The sequence below is a fragment of the Lacerta agilis genome, chromosome 11 (assembly GCF_009819535.1).
Source record: "Lacerta agilis isolate rLacAgi1 chromosome 11, rLacAgi1.pri, whole genome shotgun sequence".
Lineage (NCBI taxonomy): Eukaryota > Metazoa > Chordata > Lepidosauria > Squamata > Lacertidae > Lacerta > Lacerta agilis.
This window is the reverse complement of record NC_046322.1, coordinates 45,338,630-45,362,554: the sequence shown is the minus strand read 5'-3', so window position 1 is coordinate 45,362,554 and position 23,925 is coordinate 45,338,630.

The following is a 23,925-nucleotide window of genomic DNA, read 5'->3' as shown; positions in this document are numbered from 1 at the left end:
TAATTATTATTGAAAGGGCATTGAAAGGGGGCATGCCGGAACCGCGGCAAACCTGACAAAGAGCCGCATGCGGCTCCGGAGCCGTGGGTTGCCGACCCCCGGCCTAGGGCTTGCTGATCAAAAGGTTGGTGGTTTGAATCCCCATGACGGTGTGAGCTCCCGTTGCTTGGTCCCAGCTCCTGCCCACCTAGCAGTTCGAAAGCACATCAAAGTGCAAGTAGATAAATAGGTACTGCTCTGGCGGGAAGGTAAATGGCGTTTCCGTGCGCTGCTCTGGTTCACCAGAAGCGGCTTTGTCATGCTGGCCACATGACCCGGAAGCTGTACGCCGGCTCCCTCGGCCAGTAATGCGAGATGAGCGCCGCAACCCCGGGAGTCAGACACGACTGGACTTAATGGTCAGAGGTCCCTTTACCTTTATATCCATGAATGTTTATAGTGCTCCCTATCTGTGATTTATCTCATCTAAAAATGACCCCTAAGTAAATTGGACCCTGGGTGTTTCATTTTCCAGGGCTCGGTACATGATCTCACCCTAGCCTCCCTCATTACACATACATTTGTATACTTGAAGATGTCCTGGACAGTGATTACATTTCCTGCCTTCACAACAAATGGGAGAGATAGATCATTAACATTTCCACTGTACATATGGCCTGTAAAGCAAGAAGAACGCCGCAACCCCAGACTAAGAGAGAATGGTCTATCCCATAGGCAAGCCCAGAGTAGCATAAGCAAAGGAAAAGGGTGGGGAATCTAACCTACTGCAGTAGAAATCCTTTCAGAAACCTGCACTTCAGACAGGGTGAATTACAGAACTAATATTAATATGGTTCTCCTCATTACAGTCATGAGGATGTGAGATTATAGAGTGCACCTAAGTAGCAATTGGGGGCGAGCAGTGAGGTGGTCAGGTTTGCTGATGACACCCAAATATTCAGGGTGATAAAAACGAAGAAAAAAACTATCTGGAGAAGCTCCAAAAGAATATCTCCAAATGGTGTGGTGATGCTTTAAAATAACAACTACAGTTCAATATAAGTAAATGCACAAATGTAAGCAAATGTACAACAATACACATCTGGACTGATGGGGCTTGAACTGGGCAGGAAAGAGACCTTGGGATAGTGGTGGATTGCTCAAAGAAAACATTTAACCAATGTGCAGCAGCTATGAAAATGGCAAATTTTGTGCTAGGGATAATTAGGAAGGGGGCTGAAAATAAAGCTGGGATTTGCTATTGTAGCTCCACTTTGACTCAGTGAACCCACTCACACCGGTATTCCCATCAGGCAGATGTGGCAGATTTTCACCAGAATCACACTCTGCTATGTCTACCACAATGCTCTACCCTGGTGGCAGTTCTTTCCTGGCTCTTGCTGCCTGTGATGATTGCAGAGCATGGGATAGCTCAGCTGGTAGAGCACAAGTTGTGGGTTTGAGGCCCACGTTAGGCAGGGAGTTGAACTAGATGATTCTTGTGGCCCCTTCCAACCCTACAATTCTATGATTCTATAGTTCTATGAATATTCACTTATGAGTTAGAACAATTTACAATAGAATAAAGGTAAAAGGTAAATAATGGGAGCAGCTGGTGCTGTGGTCTAAACCACTGAGCCTCTTGGGCTTGCTGATCGGAAGGTTGACGGTTTGAATCCCAGCGACAGTGTGAGCACCCTTTGCTCTGCCCCAGCTCCTGCCAACCTAGCAGTTCGAAAGCATGCTAGTGCAAGTAGATAAATAGATACCTCTGCAGCGGGAAGGGAAACGGTGTTTCTGTGCGCTCTGGTTTCCGTCACAGTGTCCCATTGTGCCAGAAGCTGTTAGGTCCATCATGAGACGTCTGTCAGCTTCTAATCACAGATACCAGCAGCCTTCAAGCAAGCAAACTTGCCTTATTATTGCTCCATAGCATCCCACTGCCAGAAAATTGCCTCCTTCCATTCACCACTTTGCCTCCTCCAAGTGGAAGAAACCTGGGCAGTGCTGAATGTCACATCCATTGCCAGGTGTGTCCTGTTGGAAATAGAAAAGGGCTTTCCCCTTGGCCTGCCTTTATTTCCACTCAGTTGCCAAGTGCTTTTGTGACATCACAAGAAACCCACAGCCAATGGCAACAGCTGGGGAGGCATCATATTCTTTGCTTTGAGCCTCACAATAGCAGGTGGACCTATCAGTGATGGTGTGCTTGTTTATTCGGGACACGCATGGAGCTACGTTCTAAACCACTGAGCCTCTTGGGCTTGCTGATCGGAAGGTTGGCGGTTTGAATCCCAGCGACAGTGTGAGCACCCTTTGCTCTGCCCCAGCTCCTGCCAACCTAGCAGTTCGAAAGCATGCTAGTGCAAGTAGATAAATAGATACCTCTGCAGTGGGAAGGGAAACGGCGTTTCCATGCGCTCTGGTTTCCGTCACGGTGTCCCATTGTGCCAGAAGCTGTTAGGTCCATCAAGAGACGTCTGCCAGCTTCTAATCACAGATACTAGCAGCCGTCAAGCAAGCAAACTTGCCTTATTATTGCTCCCTAGCATCCCACTGCCAGAGGATTGCCTCCTTCCATTCACCACTTTGCCTCCTCCAAGTGGAAGAAACCTGGACAGTGCTGAATGACACATCCATTGCCAGGTGTATCCTGCTGGAAATAGAAAAGGGCTTTCCCCTTGGTCTGGCTTTATATCCACTCAGTTGCCAAGTGCTTTTGTGACATCACAAGAAACCCACAGCCAATGGCAACAGCTGGGGAGGCATCATCTTCATTGCTTTGAGCCTCACAATGGCAGGGGGACCTATCAGTGATTGTGTGCTTGTTTATTTGGGACACGGGTGGAGCTGTGGTCTAAGCCACTGAGCCTCTTGGGCTTGCCAATTGGAAGGTCGGCTGTTTGAATCCCCACGATGGGGTGAGCTCCCATTGCTCTGTCCCAGCTCCTGCTGACCTAGCAGTTTGAAAGCATGCCAGGGCAAGTAGATAAATAGGTACCGCTGCGGCAGGAAGGTAAATGGCATTTCTGTGTGCTCTGGCTTATGCCACGGTCCTCCATGCACTAGTAGTGGTTTAATCATGCTGGCCACATGACCCGGAAATCTGTCTGTGGACAAACACCAGCTCCGTCGGCCTGAAGTGAGATGAGAGTTGCACCCCATAGTCGCCTTTGACTGTACTTCCAGTAGCTGTTCAGGGGTCCTTTACCTTTATTTATTTTTTTACAATAGAATACTAAATAGTAAAATTAGCTAAAATGATCTACAGTCAGAAGAATAGGGTGCATCCTGAAAACCACAACATAACTAAGCTGTCAAAGAGGTTACTAAAAGCTAGAGAAGAAAGGAGCGAGACACACTGCTCTTTAAGGAGGGGATTCCACAGTTTAGGAGCTGCCATGTAGAATTTCCTCTCCCAAACTGCCACCCTGCTGAACTTCCACCCCTGTTATCTTAACACACAAGAAGATCTGTGGGTAAGAAATAGTCTTTCAAATATTTCATAGCACGGTGCTGGCAAAACCATGTCATGTACAGCCAAGCATCTTTTACATTTACTGAACTGGCTTTGGCAATTTGTCTTTTTCCTTCTCCTTCTCCTTCTGTTTTTTTTTTAAATTCTCAGGGCAGCTTCCATGGAGCATAGAGTCATATTCAAATTGTCTGCTGAAGGGTTACCAACAGATGGAAAATAGCGGCTTTCCTGAAATCAGTGCTGAAAAGTCCCGTGCTTGTACCGGGCACCGGATTCGTTTCTTTAATGCATGGATAATATTTGACTGAGAGGCATGATTTGTAAAGCAAAAATAGGATTTTCACACCATAAGCTGCGCCACAGGGATTTCAACTTTAATCTTCAATTCTGATAAGCTACTTCTGGCAAACATGTAGCTGTATTTTTCCCTGTGACTCCTAATTCCTTTGTATTAACAGATTACCTACCATTTTATCATGGCTCCTATTATCCAGGCATTTCATTTACCGTTAAAGTTTATGTAGTAATATACTGGGGGGATTTCAGAACCTTACAAATCACTTACATGGTCCAGCTACAATTTTCACAGGAAGCTTTGGGGGACTGAACTGTAATAACATGTATCAGGCAGGATAGCACAGCATCCAGCACTGCTGTTCCTTGAACTCTTGGATACTTGGAAAGGTTAGTAAAAATATCACTGTGGCTAAGTTATAATAAATTACAGCATTTAAGGTTGCTGTTCCAGAGGAAAGCAATGTGTTACCAAATGCTCAAATGTGGCTATTAAAGAATTATTACGGCAATTCAATTTTTGGCGGTGTTGATCTTTCAAACAGGCTATTCTATTTGTAACAAATCCAGAAAGTCAGTAGTTTTTAATTCTTTTACAAGGGGGGGAAAACCCATCCACCTACTTTCCAATGTTTTGATATTGCCAACAATACAATTTTCAGTACTGAGAATAATGTGCCATTTTGTCATTTCTCCCTAACTAGGTTAAAGGGAAGTAGAAAGGTGGTTAAGATTAAATATAAGTGACTGTAAATTAATTGAAAAAGAGAGAGAAACTAGGGCTGTGTCTTATGTTTCTGGGACCCCCCAAATCTCTGTGTAACAATAGGCCAGAAGAAATATTTGAGGTCAGCTGCGAAGACCTCAGACCTTGAGGTAGGTAGAACTGAGGCTGTTTTGTTGGCTTATATTTAATATATGCATTAGTGACTAATATGTTTACATTGTACTTTTGCATTTTGACTCTATTGGCTATTATATATATATATATTAAAAAACTTTGTGACCTACTCTGAGATTACTTGTGATGAAGTGTGGGATATACGTTTTATAAGTAAACAAATACATACATAAAAATAAAATAAAATAATAAGTCATATGCATGCCTACCTGGGAGAAAGTCCCATTAAATCCTGTGAGATTGAGTTATGGGTAACAGTGCAGAGTTGTACTGTTAATATCTAGTTTTTCACATTGCTTATTCCAAGGAATGAGAGGAAAACTAGCAAAGGAATGTGTCGTGGTTTCTGGGGTTTTTTCCACCATTACATCTCTCCAAAAGATGTACAGATTAAATACATCATCATCCTTTCCATTTCAGACAAAAGACATTTTCTTTAAATTGGAAATGTCTAACACAGCCAGAGGATGGATTTCTAACTTCCGATGCCATTTTTTTTGTAATTTCCGACATAATAATGGTGAATCATAGGCTTGTAGTAAGGTTTTATCACTGTGTTTTCACAGTTGATAGAAGGTTGGTCCTTATCAAGGCCCGATAACAGATCAGCCTAATAATCCACCTAGCTTCTTTTTGACAATGTGTGGGATGAAAAGGATTATGCAGTGTGCCTATGTTGGTATCATCACTGTCGCAGTAGCTGATTCTTAAAGTTTATCTGTCTTTGTGTATTAAATGCAGTGGGACTAACAGTGTGAAGTGTAGATATCAATATTTACAGGTGAGAGGGAAAATGTGGGGCTTTGAAAATAAGCCCAAACTCTACATCAGATGTCATGGGGTTTAGTCAATGAAATCTCGTGTCATTATAAATCTGTTAGTCTTTATAGTACAAAAGTTATAATGTGTGTGTTTGGAACTAGCCAACTTGATACCCAACTGTATGGAAGGGTTCAGGAAGTCAGGGAAACTGATGTGAATCAGAAAAAGGAAGTCAGAAAATAACTACTTTTAATATTCCAGAATCTTTGAAGACACTTAAAAAAGCTTTGTTTCACTTTATGCTGTATGCCCTGGGCTGAGTTTATGTTTATTTTTAACCTTATTGTATTGCACATAGATTTGAAGTCATCAAAAAGACCATCGTTATCATCATCATCACTCAAAGCTAATAGATTATCATTTTTTCATTATGTTAGTGGATGATTAAATAACATGTTTACACCTCTTGCATTATTTTACAAGGCCCTTAACATCTTGGATCCAGGATACCTCAAGGACCACCTGATTCATTATATACCTGCCTGATTCCTGAGGCCTTTCAGGAAGTCACAGTTAGCACACCCTCCAAGTGTCCCTATTTTTCAGGGACATCCCTGATTTAGAGAAGCCGCCCTGGTTTCTGATTTGATCCTGGAATGTCCCACTTTTCCTTAGGACGTCTCCGCTCCTTCACATGCAGCTGCTGGGTACCTTGGGCTAGTCACACTTCTTTGAAGTCTCTCAGCCCCACTCACCTCACAGAGTGTTTGTTGTGGGGGAGGAAGGGAAAGGAGACTGTGAGCCGCTTTGAGACTCCTTCGGGTAGTGATAAAGTGGGATATCAAATCCAAACTCTTCTTCTCTTCTTCTTCTACTGTAAACACTTTTAGCCCACTGGCTTGGAAGTAAGCCCCATCAGAGGTAGATTTAGGTGAGGGCTACAGGTTTGGTCGCACTGGGTGCAAAAATTCTGGGGTGCAAGTAGGGACAATGCAACTATGATTTAGAATGAAGAGAGAGGGTGTGTATGTGTGTGTTGAATTTTGGCATCGTGCAGGGCACCACTGAAATTTGAGACCCCAAAGTCTGCCACTAGCACCATTGAATTCAATAGGACTTCTGAGTAGACCTGGTTCACATTGTGCTGTTAAGTCCTGGAGTTTTCAAAACTTTCAATTTTGAACACAAGAAGTCTGCTACTGTGTCCTCATTGTACCAATGGAATTAAAAGCACACACCACCTTAAAGGATAAAGGTTTGCTATTAGGCCACAGCTAACCATGCTTTTAATTTGACAACACAGTGTGCAGGCTTATTATTTCTTATTATTTAGATGTTTTTCTCTTGTCATTAGAAGCCAGCAATGGACATGAATGCTTTGTATATAATTATATAGCACTTAGAGGCACCAGGAAATAAAACTCTTAGATCCTGCCAAGCCGTTAAAATGAGACTTGCAACTTGATCAGAATATGTATCAGATTTAAAACCATGATTAACTTTTATTAACAAAGTATTCAACAACATGAAATGGGATGAGATGGTCCTGGTGATATGTTCATGTATTTTCTTTTCTGAATCATTTATTCCCTTCTCTAAAAGTATGGTGTTTGCTATCAACTCAGTAAAACACCACATTTTTCAGGGCGATTACTTTTGAATAATGACTGGGAACATGGATTTGGATTTATCAGTCAGGTTTATAGAGAAAAGAAGCGGGCAAGCACTGGGCCTGACGCTGGCATCAGAAATGAGTGAGGATTAATCTCATATAGACTATGTTGTCCTCCCATCGTTTTTTGATTATGTCTACTGGAAGGACCTGTCAGGAGTAAGCATAGACCAATGGTATCAAATAGCATGGGAAACGGCCTTATTAGAAAAACTAACCAACAAACTGAAACTGACATGGGGACAAATAGAAGAAGACACCTTCACCCTGGTATGGTTACCCTTTATCACATACACAGCCCAACAAGACAACAACAAGAACCAGCCAACAGCATACCAGTACGTTTCTGAGCACAATTCAAAGTGTTAGTGCTGACCTTTAAAGCCCTGAACTGCCTTGGTCCAGTATACCTGAAGGAGCGTCTCCACCCCTATCGTTCTGCCTGGACACTGAGGTCCAGCTCCGAGGGCCTTCTGGCAGTTCCCTCACTGTGGGAAGTGAGTCTACAGGGAACCAGGCAGAGGGCCTTCTCAGTAGTGGCACCCGCCCTGTGGAACGCCCTCCCATCAGATGTCAAAGAGAAAAACAACTACCAGACTTTTAGAAGACATCTGAAGGCAGCCCTGTTTAGGGAAGCTTTTAATGTTGAATAGACTCTTGTATTTTAATATTCTGTTGGAAGCCGCCCAGAGTGGCTGGGGAAACCCAGCCAGATGGGTGGGGTATTATTAATAATAATAATAATAATAATAATAATAATAATAATAATCTATATATATAAAATGCAAGTGTCTCTGCGTCCAGTCCGTGTGTCTCTGGGTTTGCGCTACTGCGCATGTGCCCCAGGGACACAGGGATTGGATGGAGAGAGACAATCGGGCCAGGAGCAGCGTCGGCAGTTGAAGCGGGGCGGTTGAATCGGAACGCCGGCGCTGCAGAGGACGAGGGGAGGCTGAGGAGGGAGGCCACGCTGCTGCTGTCGCCGCTGAAAGCCGAGCCTCGAAGGCTAGCGGCCCAGGAACAGCACAGAGCAGCCCGCCCCGTGCAGCGCCGACGTTCCGCTTCAACTTTGTCGTCGTCCCCACCCTGCCAGTTTCCCCACTGAATCCCAGTTGCTGAGGGTGGAGGCAGCGCACACACAAAGGGGCTGTGCCTCGCCGCTGCCAGGCGAGGGGGGACCCCCCTCCTGCCCCACAAAGCCCGGCCCCTGGGTCCAGGGATGCTGCCCCAACTCTCTCCCTCCCCACCCCACACTCTCACCCAGAAGGGCTCGGAGCCGGCCGGGCCCCTGCACATTGGACGGAGCGTCCGGGGGCGGCGAGGGAGAGGCTCCCCTCCGGCCCAGGAGGAGCCGCCTGACAGCGGCGACCTAGGCACACCCTCCTCCTACTCCTCCCCGGCCCTCGCCCACCTCTCTTCCCGCGAGGCGAAGGCCCCGACGGGGGCCTCTGTCAGACAGGGAGGGCCGGGGGAGGAGGCGACGTAGCGGTCCACGGGCGCCTTGCTCAGAGTAGGCCCCCTCCTGCTGCAACCGGCTGCGCGCAACCGACACCCTCCCGCTGCTGCTGCCGCCCTCCTCCTCCTCTTTCCGGGTCTTGCCCAGGCAGCTGGCGGCGGAGGAGGAGAGCCGGCAGGGAGGGAGGGAGGCCAGTCGGCTGAGGTGAGACCGCTGGCGGTGACCGCGCTGAGGGGAACGCACCATTCTAGCGCCCGTTATTTTAACGGGCTGAAACCACTAGTAATAATAATAATAATAGAACCAATCTGGCTAACCTGATCCAAAAAACACACACCACACAAACCCGAAAACAAAGCTCACCAAAGCCATTCAAAGACAACCAAACCACGCCCTAGGCCAACCCCAACCTCTCTCACCACAAAAGAAATACAACAAACGAATTGTAAAGAGAATCCACACAAGTGATGCTGACACAAAACCCCACACATACACTAAGTAGAAATTGAAGTATTGCCACCCCACCCCATCCCACTCACCACTCACCTCTTTCCCCTTTTTCTTCCTAATGTAACACTAATGTCTCAACAAATGAAACTGAGCTGTAGAAAATGTAACTTTAAAAAGAGACATTGCACATACTTTTGTAAACTAAGCAATCTTTAATAAAAATATATTTTGAAAAAAAGAAAAAAGAAATGAGTGAGGAGAACAGAAACGAAGGATGATATTACACTGGAAGGTCCTTGCTGGTCACAAAGGAAATATTGGGTTTGGAGAGAGTTAATGTAGGATCTGTTTCAGAAGCAAATGGGAAGGTGGTGATGCAAATTGAGGTACAATTAAGGTTTATATGATCTGAAGGGAAATCAGAGTAAGGATGAACAGTTAAGAAGAAGTGACTGTTTATGTATGCTACAACAGCTGCAAGGCTGCTGCTTGCCCAGAGTTGGGAAGACGACAAGGTCCCTACCAGAGTGGACTGGCAGACTAAACTAATGGACTGTGCAGAGATGGCAAGAATGACTGGGAAAATCAGAAACCAGGAGGATCAAGACTTCAAGAAAGAATGGGAGAAATTTATTTTATATTTGACAGACCACTGTAAACACTTGATCTCTTTGGCAGGTCTTAAATAACTCTTGTAATGTTACACAGACTTTGGATACAACGGAGGACTGAAAAATTAGGAGGACATGCAGTTGAAAAGGTAAACTAAAGAACCCACGGAGGGGAAGAGGGAAGTCTAGAGATTCGAAAGAATCTTGTGTAATTTTTCATTATTTGTGATTTTGAGTGTGAATGAATTTGTAAAACCAAATAAAAATCATTTTTGAGATTTAAGACATACCTTATTGTCAATTTAGGATTTAAATGGGTCCTTGTTTTTCTAGGAGGTCCTCTGCACAATGCAATTCCTAGAGGAATGCCCATCTTTCTCAGTGTATATCATCATTTACCATGTGGTATTGTATTTTACTCTTACTTAGATATTTGAAACTTCTTACTGTTTTGGCTTCCCCCCACCCCCGGTGCTCCACAAAATAGCTGACACAATCAGATAATTGGAACTTCTAGTATATTTCTTCTTTATACATGCATCTTCTTATAAAAGTAGATTTTAGCGAGGCAAGAAAACATTTACAAAGTAACAGCCCCTGCTTTTGTTAGCTGCATGTCTGGATTTACCTTTACAAAGCTCTGTAGTTCAGATACTATTAGCAGCACAAGTCTGGGCAAGTCTACTCAGAAGTAAACCTCATGAAGTTCCATGGGGCTTACTCCCAGGTAAGTATGTTTAGGATTGACACTTAAAATGAACTCTTGCAATTACCAAAATAATAAAAAAATGTATACAATTTCATTAGGTCATGTATGGTCTGCTTCCTAGAATTTCCAGAGAGGTGGCCTTGTTCAGTCTATATCAGCAAAAAACAAAAACAAAAAACCCCAAACCAAATCAAAATAAACAGAGAGCTTTGCAGCTCCTTAAAGATGAAGATTTTTAAATAAAAAATATGGTATACATTTTTGTTCACGTTCTAGAAACTCTGTTACGTTTAAGACAGAAGCAAAAATGTGGTTTTTTTACATGCCTATAAGCTTTTCTTCGCTATGAAACAAGGATTATAGCACATTATTATTGCATTACATTACATCCCCAGGTGTCTCCAAAAGCCCTTACTTATTTATAAGGTTTTCAAGAGCGGTTTGGTCATCACATACCTCCAACTCAGGCAGCATTTTCAAACAGGACTAATCGCAAGGTGAAATACAGGTGTACAGCAAAATCACTCAAATCCTGTTGATACCTAATCCATGCGTTTTATATTTTCAATAAGCAGTGCCATTAAGCAGAGAACAAATTAGGCATCTCATTTTGCTAAAATTTGCTTTTTAGCACATATGCCATCTGCTCATCTTACTCCAAGAACAACAGACTGTAATTCAGCTCTTTAATTACAGCACTAATTATTCCAGTTAGTTCGTAGGTCTGGTTTTTTTTGTTTTTTTAATGTAAAGCTTTTCAGATAAGGAGCTATAAAAGATACACTCAAGGTTGTAGAAAGGGAGGCAAGCGAGGGAAGAATTGTAATTGCAACCAGGCATCAAAAATGGATCCGTGCTGGTTTTATCAAAGTAGTACCAGGAAGTCCCAACATGGTAGCATTCAGAAAAAGGTGGGTAAAACCACAATTGCCACGGCTGGAATGCGGTATGTGAATATCTAATGCTTCAGTATAACCAGTATAACTGGAACTCAGTTCTGGCACCTCTCAGGTGGGTACCATTGCCATTATAAGAGAATAAGGGAGGTGTTCATGGTGAGTTCTGGAACCTCTTTTTCTATAAAAATGGCACTGAGTATAGCCACATCTTCACTGCTGTTGCAGACTCTACTGAATATGGTGTCTTCAACAACAGGCTCATCTGTTTGTAAAGCAAACATGTGAATAGGCAGCTTCCAAGTCCTATCCCTGATGCCATACCCTCCAACATTTCTCCAGTGAAAATAGGTACGCCCCACTCCATAATGAAAATGTTACTATTTATACCCCACAGATCTGACTGGGTTGCCCCAGACACTCTGCGAGGCTTCCAACATATATAAAAACATAATAAAGCATTAAACATTGAAAAATACTTCCCTATACAGGGCTGCCTTCAGATGTCTTCTGAAGGTTGTATACTTATTTATCTCCTTGGCTTGGGGGTTGGATAACTCCATACCCTACAACATATCTCCAATGAAAATAAGGACATCCTACCATACCCTCCAACATTTCTCCAATGAAAATAGGGACGTCCTAAGGAAAAGCAGCACATTCCAGGATCAAATCTGAAATCAGGATGGCTTCTCTAAATCAGGGACATCCTGTAAAATAGGGACACTTGGAGGGTCTGAGATAGAAGTGCATTGAACTGAACATTGGCAAGAGGGTTGGTGCCCATACAGTTGTATGCATGGAGGTTCTCCATGCCAGCGGCTATCCTGATGGCACAGGGCTCCCCTTGGAGTGCAGATCTTATCTGTGTGCAGCTGCAGGTACATAACACACACACTCACTGTCCAATGTTGTGTATGGCTCATGGCAGATGTTCCTGTTATGAAAACTTCCCGCGGGGGCAAGTTGAGAGACTGACCCCCAAGGCGGACGAAGCCTCCGTGCCCTCTGGCTTCTGGAGTCCAGGGGCACTGATGATATGCGATTGTTTCCCAGCTTGAAAAACAACACGCATCAGCCAGTAAGGCTAAAACCTACTTCATTGTAGATAAAGTGCAGAATATATATATCTGCGTAGCAGCTCATAATTCAGAGCTGTCTGTAAAAGCGTCTGCATCTCCTGACGCAGAACTGAAAGTAAAGTACATCCGTACATTACAATGACATCACATGTGTGGGAGCTGGTATGCCCAGTGTATTTCCCACAGAGTGGAAACATGACTCATAAGTCTTGTGACCTTGCTGCTGCAGCGTTCGCAGCTCGGCATGGTATAATATCACAACAGTTCCAACATCAGGGCTAGTAGGTGTGGTCTCACTGCCCTCTCCTCCCATTGGTTACGCACATGGAGAAGACTCCTGAGATGAGCTCTGTGCTTACGATGAAATTATGGTAGAGTGCTCCGTGAAGCATTTTAAATATGCTTCTACAACTTCAGGCTACCCATGATTCTAGCATTTGGGGAATAGAGCAATGAGATGCACAGCAATGTCATGCATTGCATCCTTTGAAGGCTGCATCTGACTTGCAACCTAAGGACGCCCCGATTGCCCTTTCCCCAATTGGCAGGAAAGACTCTCATAGGGAATGGCCCAGTGGGGAAGAAACAAACCCTTCAGCCTCCCTCTCACACAGCCGTAATTTGTCCTCACTAATACCAAAGCAAAGTACTTTTCTGCAGTATTAGTGTGGGAGTAAACTACTGCTGAACCTTAAAGATAATTGGAAATGCAGCCTATATGAAAGGTCCTTCAAGGACTCATACTTTTCTTATTGATTTTAGGTTGCTTGGTTTTTTACAACTGGGTCCAATGAGAACAGAAGCACATTTTTTATCTCAGTTATTACCTCCCCCCCCCCCTTTCGTTTTTGCCCAGTCCTTTCTCATTTATTTTGCTTTTCAGGTTTTGCTTTGTTTTTCCTGGAGAAGTCCTGCTTTGTCATCAATCATGCTACTTTTTTTTGGCTCAACATGAAATAAAAGCCATAATGAGAACTGTAAGCAACAGTTATAATTAGGGCTCAGCCAAATATTCTACTGTTTGGATTTCAAGCACGGAAAAAAAGTGCTTTCTGGAAGGGTAAAATGTTGCCTCCAACAAAACTGGCTTCTCAGAATGGTTGTTCTTCTTTGGCCTGTTTGCAGGTTCCATCATCAGCTGCTGCTGGTCCTCCCCTGTCTTTTTCCTTCACTGCATGTCCCCAGTCAATCAGGGAGCATGTAGTGATGTCACAATGCTACATAGTCACTAAGATATAGCCATGTGCTGACTTCACTGAGAAGTAACCGAACTGATTTAGAGCGAAAGCAAAAACTTCCTGGACTGGTTGAATCTGTGATCCTAGCCCATCCAGAAGGCTGTGACAAATGAAGTCTCTGCAGGACAATATTTCTTGAATAAGCAAATATTCGCATTCCTTTCACAGCATTGTATGAAAGATTGCTGCAAGAAGGCACCTCTCTGTACTGATGAACATGTTATCAAAAATCACTCATCCTTGCAACTGAGCCCCAGTTATGATTGATTATGCAATAACAACAGTTCGTAACAATGATAAAAAAATAGAGTGTGTTTGAAAAGAATAAACACTAGTCATGGTGCTACCAAGCCTGCAAACAGAGCAATGAGATAATGAGTCCTTCAACATGATTTCTTAGGGTTTGTTTGTTTTTTTAAAAGAACCTTCAGCCTTACATAATTCTGGGGCCACTGGACTCTTCTCTGACTGCTGTTGCTATCCCTTGCTGAAATCCCCCCCCAGCTGCTAGCCTCAGATCTCCTATCCTTCAGTAACAAGTACTGCTTTCTTACAGAGCTACATACTGATGCTTAATGGTGATGGTATCACAGTCACTAAGAGATGCTTGATCAGAGTCCTATGCAAATCACACTATTATTTTATTCTCCTGTGTTGCTATCTCCATTCATACATTATGAGCACAGCCTAGATAATAATCTGTGATCAATAATTTATGTAACAGGGTGAGTCTCTCTTTCACACCAACATCCTCACATCCATGAATTATTCACATTTATTTTATAATAACTTTGCATTTGTCTAACCCCACGGCATTAAAATACATACATGGTGAGCAAAATTTCACAGACTGTCTTAAAGTCATGGGACCTAGAAGTTAATCCTCTGTTGACAAGTCTGGGTCCCTCTTAAACTCAGGGTTAAGTGCAGAGCGTTGTGATCCAAAACATTTTACTTAAAAGTAAGTTCCGTTGTGTTCAGCATCAATCTTGATTCTGCCTTGATTGCATATACCGGTACTCCGATAAGATCACAACTCATTACCAGCATGGTCATAAGATTACAGTCTTAAGAAATATTTATGGAACATGGAAACAAAGGATCTACTTACAGTAAATACTGAAATTGGATCACACAGGAACCAGGCAAAGCAAAACTGTCATTTTCTCCAGTCCCCTGCCTCAAAGCAAAAATCCTATACATATGACCTTCTCACTCAATGATTGTCTAACTGATCCTTTGCTGGTGCCCTCCAGCTGTTGTGGACTACAACTCTCACCAGCCCCTGCCACATGCTGCCTTGGGCTTATGGGAATTGTAGTCCAAAACAACTGGAGGGCATCAGGTTGGGGAAGTCTGGTCTAAACTTTTCTTCAGAACCGCCAAGAAAAGAGATCTCACAACTCTTGTAGAAGCTATAACAGCTGTCCCAGAGATGAACTACTTAGCAATTCTTCTTACTGTTTAGCCTAATTCTAGGTATCCTTTCCTTTATAATAATTTATTCTCATCTTGTCTTCAGTGAATAGGGTAAACTTTTCCTCGCTGTAAATATTTGATTATTCTTGATCCTTTTATCATCTTGGAAGCTCTCCTATGAATAGTTTCCCGTTCATAAGTACATTGTGCCTAGAATGGAATTGAACTAACTAAAACTGAATGGAATAGCTCCTGCTTGCCCCCTTCAATGGGTGCTTCAGACTTGCAGGGCAAGCAGACAACATATGGCCCAAGTGAGGACTGAGAAGAAGGTGGGCAGAAACAGGACCATGGACAGCCCCAAGATGCCCAGTTGACTGCAGCATTCTCCTCCTGAGGCATCTACAGGTATTTTTGCAGAGAGCTAGAACCAACTGAAAGCCTCATGTAGAGTAGGAAGACCTGAAGTGCGGTAGACTCCATCTCACTGGTGGAGTTGTCTAGCTGGCTGAATAAAGGACCACAACCTTATTCTGTTGTCTTGGACTTCTGTTAGGCTGCAAAGACCAAGGTACTCCAGGGGACACACACCCAGGAAGTAGCTTGATCACTATCCACATCAGAGTCCTCCATTGTGCAGTGTATCTGAAGTTGCTTTGTGGTTTAGGACAGATAAAAGAAAGTACTTCTTCATGCAGTGCATAGTCAAACAATGGAACTTGTTCCCCCGGGAGGCAGTGATGGCCACCAACTTGGATGACGTTACAAACAAACATACATAAATAATTTTATTTCTATGCCACCTTTCCATGCTCAAGGCGGCTTACAACATGACAATATTTAGATAATGCCAAATCCATGTGACTTTACTTTAATCTACCCCCCCCATTCCACCCTTCTAGTGCCCATGCACCACTCAGGGCAGCTTAGAACAATTTAAAATTCCCATTACTACAAATATATTAAAGTACAAAGACGATAGCAATAGAAATTCGCATTAAAATCCCATTTAAAAGCAACAATGTCAGTGCTTACGGGTTAAAACAACCTTAGCAACCCTGTAGCTTGCTGGAATAAAAATGTATTTACTAACCATTTTGCCATGTTTTCATTAATCAATTTATTCTGTCCCATTTCTTCATAAATCAGAGATAGTTTCTTTTTTAAAAAGCTGCATGAAAATTCATAATTTAAACACATATTTATCTCAAAATATACATTTCCAAATATTTTTTTCATTCTCATAATATGCCTTTGTTTTCAAAACTGGAAGCTTTACTAGAACATTTGGGAAAGGGGTGGTTGCATTCCAATACACACATTAGTCCAGGAGGTGTGGATCAGACCAGTTTCTATTGAAATTTGTAAAGTTCAAATTCCTCAAGCATCTTTAAAACATGATAGTTCATATTGGATCATCTGTGAAGATGTCTTTGAAAAACAAAGTCCTACTTCTGGTCTATATGTTCCCAATAGGTTTGAAGCTCACATCCCTTCCAATTCCTGTCTGCCATAATTTAATTTCCTTCATTCATTGAATTGCTCCCGTTGTACTATTATATCAGCGAGATAAGAAGTAGGCCAATAATTCCTTTCTTCCTCCCTTCAATTGCATATTAACTCTTCATTAAAATGTACCCACTTGATAAAAGCACATTTTCCCGAGGCTGGGATGTCATCAGCATTTACATATATATGGTTCTCTCTACTTCAGTTCCTTTATAACAGGCACTTTCAGCACTGTAAGTCAACCTACAATTTCTCTTTACACAACAGCAAAAGAATATTTTCCCTTGCATATTTTTCAATTATTATTTTCTTCCATTGCCAGAAGAGGCCAAGTTGCTTCTCCCTAAAGAGCTCTATTAAAATGCTAATAACAGTCCACACGAGAAGTCCATTTGTTAAGTGGTGGGCAGAGATTCTTAGTTCAGCGTTTAGCGAGGAATACAAAATTGAAAATTGTAAGTGCCCAAAACATTCAATTGTTAAATGGTCCAAAGAAAGAAGAAGAGGATGAAACACAGAGGGTGTGCATTTTGTGCAGTATGGAAATTTCTGCTCTAATTACTACTGGGCTGTCAAAAAAAATCTGATAGGTAAAATATTAAGGAAGTATCCTCCTGGTCTTGATCAAAATTTATTGTTTTGACAGAGGGCAGGGTTTGGAAACCTGAGATCGGGGAGTCAAATGAAGCCATACAGGTCTCCCTATCTGGACTTAGAACTCTCCCCAGGCCACACCCCTTCCCAGACACACCCCTTTATTCAGGCCACATACTTGATTGGCCCTGTTCTTCAGAGTCCTTGAGCATTTTTGCATAGCTGCAATGTGTCCTTGAACTTTGATCATACATCCTGTCTGCCTTGGTCAAGGGTGTGTGTGTGTGTGTGTGTGTGTGTGTGTGTGTTGCACAGCAGAAATTAGTCGACTGTAAAAATTTAATAATCTCATTTCTTGCTTTGCTCACTTTTGCTTCTGGTGCCACCCCATACCCTCCAACATCACTCTGATAAAAATGAGGGATGTGCATATCTTGATGCCGTACTCTTGCCGGAGCCAGCTGACTCTCGCAAGAGCACAGCACCACTGCAAGTGTCCGTGCTGGCTGCAAGCACCAGCCCAAACTCAGTGGCGGCGGCACTGGAGGGGGGAAACTTGGCATTCTGGGATTAAATCAGAAGCTGGGATGGCTTCTGTAATGCCAGGATTTCCCAGGAAAATCAGGACACTTGAAGTGTATGCATCCACCATAGGTATGTGGCCTCTGGAAGGTTGCCTCAAAGGGAACGTGGCCCTCAGAATGAAAAACATACCCCACCCTGGTACTGGGATTACCTGAATGAGATATATCACTGCATGCAGTGTTTTTTCCTAGGAGTACTCAAGGATACACAGCACGGGCACCGTTTTTTCTAGAAGAAAAGCATTGGCTGCATGCATTTTTTAAAAAAAATTAAAAACCCATTTATTTATTACTGTAATTAATACCCTGCTTTTTACAATTCAAATGTAAAAAATACATCGATATTACCGAAACATAAGAAGTCATTCAGTCATTGCATTCAGCGGGCATCTGGAAAAGAACCATCTTACAGTCTTTTCTAGTATCAGTTACTTCCTGGTAGTCACTGAAAGTCCTCATTCCTTGGTAATCTACTTTGACATTTATCGGCTTCCAGGCCATCTTTCAGTTGTCTTTTGGGTGTTTTGGAGTTGTAAGAGAACACACAAAGCTCTTCAAGTTTCACCAGCTGCAGGCATTCCAGTAAGGATTTAGAGACTTCATGACAGATCTGCTCATACCCAAGAACAAAGTACGCAACATGGAAGTTCCTGCAGTGAATAAGCAGCAGGAAGCATGATATGGTCATAGGCAACTTCTCCACAGTAGGAATATGGTGGTGAACTCCATGTTTCGAACTATGTAGTCGAAGCATCTACATAAATCAGATGAGTTACTGCCAAGTATAATGCTCCATTTTCAGGTGTCCTGTTGGTGTAACAGTCCAGTAATTTGACATTTCTTCCTTTGACAATTTGATGTGTGCTATGGTAGACGGAGACCCACCCCAGGCTAAACACCCCTCACTGGCTCCCTCACCACAGAGAACAATTGAAGAGATCTGAAAAATAAATCAGGATTCATAGAGAAGAGATATAGTTTGAGTTTTAACCAAGTTTAAGCAATAGGTATTCTACCATTCTTTTTCAAGAAGGGGAGTGGGGAAGCCACTTTAGGATGATACGTATGAAATGCCATGGGGGAAAATGTGCTTGTTTTCCTGAAATTCTCTTAACTTCTCTGGTAATCAGGGACCTAAAAAAAATCGCGTCAAACTTCACTTGAAGCAAGTCAGGGATCCACAAATTACTCCTCAGAATTGCACCATTCTTCCTAGAATTTTTCATTTGTTGGCAATTCCAACCCAAATGGCTTTGTAAGCTTCCAACATTGGTTGGAAGAAATGCTCGCCCTTATCTCTGTAGTCAACTGCCATATACTTGAAAATATATTTGAGCACTGTTCTAGTCTCTGGTCACATAACTCAAATTTCCTTTTGTTAGCGATGCTCTGGGACTTAGGGGGCAATCCAAATGGACAGGTGGGACTTTACAGAGTGGCAACATCACTACCATAAACACAGCCCAGCTGTGCACAGCAACCCAGATGGAACATGGGGTCAGGACAATTGCTGTGCCAGCCTGCTGCTAGACCAACCATCAAGCTTCAATTAGGCCTGTTGCCATTATGCTATCTCAGTGCAAATGGTTAAGGCTCAGCCCCTCCAGAATTTCCTGTTTCTGGGTCTTCTGCTAGAAGGCCTTCCACCTACCCACATGGTGATATTACCTTGTGTCGATTGCAGTAGTCATTGTATCACCACCTTGCTAATTGTTTTATTGTTTCACTCTATCAGCAGCAGAGAGGCACACAGGGCGGGGGTGGGGGAAGCATAGGTATTTGATCTGGCTAGAGGGAACCCAATGAGAGAGAGAGAGAGAGAGAGAGAGAGAGAGAGAGAGAGAGAGAGAGACTTTTCAGGTTTATGCATTTCACCGATTTCACAATCATCTTGACATTTCAAAGCTTGACTTCCTTCCCCCCTCTTTCTGCGGTTCCTTAAATTTATTTTTAATATCTTCTGCATATCCAAATGAACTTATTTGCTCATTTGTTCATCTTCTTTAAATATATACTCTTATGAAACTCATAGCTGTCAACTTGCCATTTTTTGCAGAAAATTCCCTTGGGAGCCAGTGTGGTGTAGTGGTTAAGAGTGGTAGACTCGTAATCTGGGGAACCGGGTTCGCGCCTCTGCTCCTCCACATGCAGCTGCTGGGTGACCTTGGGCTAGTCACACTTCTCTGGAGTCTCTCAGCCCCACTCACCTCACAGAGTGTTTGTTGTGGGGGAGGAAGGGAAAGGAGAATGTTAGCCGCTTTGAGACTCCTTTGGGTAGTGAAAAGCGGGATATCAAATCCAAATCCAAACTCTTATTCCAGCGCCGTTTCCAACTGCAAAAAAATGGAAGGTTGACATCTATGATGAAACTGCAGGTTATTACCATAATCCTGCCAATGTTCTTATCTGTTTACAATTTATCTGTAAATATTCAATAAACCATTTCCATTTTTTTTATTTAAAAAGCTTGTTATCTTGATTTCTTATTCTTCCAGCAAGTTTTGCCATTTCTGCATGTTCCATAAGTTCTTGTATCCATTCTTCCTTTGCTGGGACTTCTGCTTCTTTCCAGGGGGGGGGGGGAACGAACCAATCTTTCCCTTCTTCCCACCTGTAGCATGGCACATGAAAGGTTGAAGTGCTCCACCAGTCCAAAAGCAACAGTAACGTATAGTGGCATGATGTCTCCAAGACTCTGAGGGGGAAAATAGTGGTGTTATCTAACATGTCACACACATACATCTGTGCAGCTGGCTGCTCCAAATTTCTGTGGCTCTGCTCTGACTGCCCCAGATCTAATTTGCTCAAGTTCCCCCAGTTGCACTAGTAGATATTCATCGAAGCTTTAACTGTAGTGGAATTCTGAATTGCTCATCCAGCATTACTCCTGCTATTCTATCAGTTCCCTAAGGTCAAAATACGAGCTACAGAACAGGATTTCTTGGCAACTCTGGAAACCTGGCAGTCTTGGCAGCTTGCATTCTCTATTGAGGCTGCAAGCGCCTTAAATTTCTATAGAAATTGTAATGATCCTGTTTAACACTATCTGACATTAGATAGGAAGGAGGCACACACGACCTTGATTAGAGTGGAAGTTTTACATAACAAGAACTGTTAATGAATATTCCATGTCCCCATGTATATTTCATCTATGTGCTCCATTTAATTAGTGGTATAAGCGTATCTATTGTCTATATAAGACCACTAAATAATGCATTTCTTTTCAGTAGCTTCCTAATTCAATGATGTTTTAACCAGAAGTTATCAATGATACATTTCTCTCCCCCCTTAGTTTATTCCTTTTTTTCAATAAACAAAATTGTGAATATAGTTCTAATATCACCTAAAATGAAAGCAGCTGTGAACTTTATGAATCTGGTGGTTTATTCAGTGTGATCTAATTTCTCTGTTTTTGCAAATTTGTCCAGTCTTTTGTGGTATATTAGAGACATTGTGAAAACATCTTCTAGAAGAGCCTGTAGCAAACTTGCCACCCTGGGTCAATTAACATGGCATGTTTGGGCCTTCAATCTCAAAGCCCCATTAGGAATCCCCCCATGGAAAATGCCCAGCATTTCCCTGTCTATGGCACTTGCCTACAGGTCTGACACCCCAATGTAATTTGTGATAGAAAGCAGGAATCAGCAGGCCTGGTGTCCAGTCAGGATGCTGGTGGCGCTGTGGTCTAAAACACCAAACCTCTTGGGCTTGCTGATCAAAAGGTTGGCGATTCGATTCCGTCTGATGGGGTGAGCTTCCATTGCTCTGTCCCAGCTCTTGCCAACCTAGCAGTTTGAAGAACGCCAGTGCAAGTAGATAAACAGGTACCACTGTGGCGGGAAGGTAAACTGCATTTCCATGTGCTCTGTCTTCTGTCACGGTGTTCTGTTGCTCCAGAAGCGGTTTAGTCATGCTGGCCAAATGACCCGGAAAGCTGTCTGTGAACAAATGCCAGCTCACTTGGCCTGAAAGCAAGATATGCACCACACCCCATAGTCTCCTTTGACTGGACTTAACCGTCCAGGGGTCCTTTACCTTACCTATGGGATAGACCATTCTCTCTTAGTCTCATGTGTACAGTGGAAATGTTAATGACCTATCTCTCCCATTTGTTGTGAAGGCAGGAAATGTCCAGGACATCTTCAAGTATACAAATGTATGTGTAATGAGGGAGGCTAGGGTGAGATCTTGTACCTAGCCCTGGAAATTGAAACATCCAGGGCCCAGTTTTCTTAGGGGTCATTTTTAGAAGAGATAAATTACAGGTAGGGAGCTTGAAAAACATTCATGTGCAAATGGGAACGTGAATGAGTAGGGGTGAAGAAGAAGAAGAAGAAGAAGAAGAAGAAGAAGAAGAAGAAGAAGAAGAAGAAGAGTTTGGATTTGATATCCCGCTTTTCACTAACCGAAGGAGTCTCAAAGCGGCTAACATTCTCCTTTCCCTTCCTCCCCCACAACAAACACTCTGAGAGGTGAGTGGGGCTGAGAGACTTCAGAGAAGTGTGACTAGCCCAAGGTCACCCAGCAGCTGCATGTGGAGGAGTGTAGACACGAACCCGGTTCCCCAGATTACGAGTCTACCGCTCTTAACCACTACACCACACTGGCTCAAGAAGTTGGATCCGTGGCTGAGATCACCATCCCTCTCCATGCATTCATTTGTACCCTCATTAATCACAAACAAAGAGCTGTAAAGTCTTTGAATACTAGCAGTTGCAGGAAAAAAAACTAGTTCTGCGTAATTCAGCAGCAAAGATGATTTACTGGAACACTGTGATACACAGTCAAAACTGGAGAAAAATGCATACAACTTTCTCTTCTCTAACCTTGAAAACACACTTCTTGCGGGTTTCCACACGTCTGGTTTCAAAATGAGATCCTATAATGTTGCCGTTCACCAGGGGTCCTCTACCTTTTTTATTTTATTTACTTTACTCATAAAGCTCAAGCACTATAAAAATAGTTATCAGTCCCACATTCACACACACACACAGCTGCTTCTCCCCTCCCATGTCATTTCAATTTTCTGGGTAATATAGTTGTGTGGATGCCTTGCTAAAGCATTTTTCAGCAATGGTGCATTGATATGAATGCATTGGCGGGGGAAAGAGTGGCAAATAGGAAGCTGCCTTATATAGAGTCAGACACCATTGTCCAGTTCAGTAGTGTTTACACGGAGTGGAAGCAGCTCTCTAGAATTTCAAGCAGGGGACATTTCCAGCCCTACCAGGAGATGCTAGGGATTGAACCTGTGGAAGGCCTGTAGTTCAGTGCTAGAGCATGCAGAAGGTCCCAGGTTCAATTACTGGCATCTCAGGCATGAAGAGACATGATATGATATGATAAAGCTTAGAGAGCCATGGCCAGTCAGTGTAGAAAATACTGAGCTAGAAGAAGCAATGGTCTGACTCCCCGAAGTCTATCGACATGAGCTGTATTCAGGCTGCCTCTGCTCTCCGTTGCAGTGCAACTAAAGTCAGGCTGGAAAAGAAAAAAGAATGTGAGAAAACAGGGACTGCCTGTCTAAAAAAAGAAAAAAGGGGAGGGGGGAGAGAAAACTTGGACATTTTGCAATTTTGTGTCTGAAGTAACAAAGGAGAAAAGACTTGAGTGAAATGAAATGGAAGTGTTCTGCCTGTTTCTTATAGTTGTTTGTTTAATGCCTCTGTGGGTCTGGCCTTTCTCAACCCCTATTAAAACAAAAGAAAATTTCCAATTGCTTTGTAGCGAAACTGCAACAAGCTACAAGGGCATATTGTACTGTATAGCTAGGATAAAATTAATGCCTCACAGTTAGCTGGGTAAACAACTTAGAGACCATGCTGTGCAGAGCTGTTATCTTTCAACGGTGTAGAAATCTAATTGATTTTCCTTTACATTCTTTGCATTGGCTAGATCTTGATGCCTTTGAGTGTCTTCCAACTTATTTATTTGCCTTTACACTATAGGGTCACAAGAGACATTAGAGCAATTTTAACTCCTTCTCACCCAATGAAGTTGGTAAGATCACAAGTGCAGCTAACCTGTTGGGGGCCAGTAGCTGTGCTCAAGGATTCTCCCTGCCTTCCTCCTCACCAGCCAGCCTTCAAAATTCGGTGTTAACTGCAATATTGTGTGCCATGTTAATTGATCCTGGGTGGTCAAGGTGATGTGTAGTTCATCTTCATTTGGGTAGCTCCTGTTCATTTGTTCTGAAGGCTATATTCAAGGAATCAGGGATGGAGATTCCCCCCCCCGCCCCTTCCTCCTCCCACTGGCTTTTGTGTTGGGAGGTTGGACCTGGCAAATAAT